General features: G+C 38.0%; 1 pseudogene; it reads right to left on the reverse strand.

Annotated features, from left to right (window-relative positions):
- Positions 1–815: 815 nt before the first annotated feature.
- Positions 816–1614, reverse strand: LOC110260581 (cyclin-G2 pseudogene; annotated as a pseudogene).
- Positions 1615–2421: the final 807 nt, after the last annotated feature.

Here is a 2421-nt window from a genome sequence, read left to right on the forward strand (position 1 = left end):
CACCTCTCTTGTACTATCCTTCCCACCAGATCTGCACATTAATGTTGACAAACCCTCCATCCCTCGATTCCCCAGTTTCCTTGGATTTATCAGTTCCATCCTAGGCTACCTTCCTTTTTTCACTGAGCTTGGACCTCAAGGTTGTTCATCTGAAGTTCAACATCATCAGCAACCTGCAAAACCCATATCCTGAAACAGTGACAGTCAACCTTTTTGTTTCCACATTTTGTTATTTGAGAGTACTAGATAAAAATCCTCTAATTCTTTGATTTTGCACTACTGTAAATTCATGGTTTTCAGCCTTGGCTAGGACCACATCATCAACCTTAGTACTTTTACTTGTCTTTGATTGGTTCCCTCCACTTTTTCCCTCAAAACCCTTTCAGAACTTGCACCACTCCTCTCAAACCTCATCATCACTCAAACTCTACTCTTATTCTCAACAGATGTCAGTCTCCTACTTTATACTTTATCAAGGAAAAAAGTTTCTCTCTTTATCTCTCTACATCCTTACCCACAAAATCTATTTTCCATATGGAAAAGTAACTAAAAATTATTTTTATTCAAAGAAAAACAAAGTGCCAATATTTAAATTATTTTCATTTGCTTGAGAGGCCATACCCCATTTGGTAGCTTCAGATATGAAAATTGACCAGATCTGATCAGAATAATTGTAGACAACAGGTATTCCAGTCTTTGTACTCCTGCCTAGATGGGGGCTGGATCAAAAACTATCTATTCCACAATTACTGCTTATAAACTATATGTACACTTTAAATTCTGACACAGTACAATTAGAACACACAGTGTCACTTTCAAGTTGAAAAAGACAATGCATCTTGGATCACTGAGATGGAGAGGGAGCTGCTGAGACTTCATTCTCTAAAACTAACATCTTCTGAGTCTTCACTTTCACTTTCATCAAGACAGAGATCCTCTGGCTCACACCTCAGGAACACCATAGTTGCTACCTTGGAGGGTCTGGGCTCTGCACCTAGAAACAATCCAAGCCAACTTCTTGTAGTATTCAAGACACAATATTCAGCTAGTCATTTATAAAATACTTCCCTCCAGTAAAAGAACTCAGTATCATTAATTTTTGAGTGCTTTATAACAAGGAGGAGAATTTGTGATAATTTAATGAACTACTTTTCTACTTAGAGATTGAGAAGGTACAAAGCTAATACAGATGGCTTTGCTTTTGAAAAGACTAGTAGAAAATTGCAAGCTTTCAGCTAAGCTTCCAGTTTATCAAGACAATATTTCTTTCCTTTCTGAAATATGAAGTATATTAGTCTTATGTAAGCAAAAAAAAAGTTTAATACAGCAGTATGTTCTCTTTCATAGCTCTGAATTTTTTCCACAATTATTTTCTCCCTTCATTTTCTGTCAGATGCAATGCGTTTACATTGACTAGTCCAAATTATTTCATGAGTAAATGAAATGTTGCATTCTTCTTCAACTATTACGGCAGCCAGCAAAAACAACAGACTCCAATGCAAAGCAGATTTTAGGCTTCATAAAAGCCAAGGATCTGTCCAAAATATTAACAACTGGGATAAAAGTTTATGTGCAAGTTTGAAAATAAAAAAAAAAAAAGTTGGTTAAATCCATTAAATCTTGACATGTCTCTGTCTTCAGTGCATAATGGCTGCACTGGTTGGAACTGCTGTTCTTATTCCAGGTAGAGTTTCAACAGCTCAGAGCACTGGACTGCCAAGACCTATGGCCCCAAATCCTTCACTAGGTGGGAAATGCAGCATCTGGCCAGAGAAGGCTGAGAACAGAGGAAGCCAATGGACTCTTTCCTTGGTCAGGGACCCACCCTCTCGACAGTGCCCACAACAAGCCTCCAGGCCTCCACTGCCTCTGCCATCTATCTCCTCCTCAGTCTGTTAACCCAGCTTCGGGCCACTGTCCCGGCCCACCCTTCTACTGGTAGCACCTCCTTCTGAAAACTCTGATCTCCCAGCTGCTCTGGGGCGATGCCATGCCATCAGCAGAAGCTGAAGCAAACCTGTTCCTATTCATCATCTCTTTAAGTTCTAAAGTTACAAATTGTTCTTTGATTTTTCTTTTTTCAAAAAATCCTATTTTTGTTTCATAAGCAGATTATTTTTTCTTATACCTTCTGTTTTTAGAAGGAGAGCTGATGGACAAGGATGGTTAATCATCAAATTTATGGTATTTCTAAATTAGTTTTAGTTAAATTTTGGTATTTCTAAAACATCAGACAACATTATAGGCATACTTATATATATGGTCTGGGGGGGGCATATATCGTTTTTGTATCAGGATATCTTTTTTGGCTTCACTTTCAAAATATGATCAGAATTTGAACTCCCTAGCTGCTATCATCCTAATCCAGTGACATCATTTTAGTCCAGGACACTACCATCTGTCATATGGATTGAAACAATG

This window comes from Sus scrofa, chromosome 5 (genome assembly GCF_054392235.1).
Source record: "Sus scrofa isolate SSC_HxYL_T2T_F1_AM1 chromosome 5, Sscrofa_HxYL_maternal_Yorkshire_Landrace_v2.0, whole genome shotgun sequence".
Lineage (NCBI taxonomy): Eukaryota > Metazoa > Chordata > Mammalia > Artiodactyla > Suidae > Sus > Sus scrofa.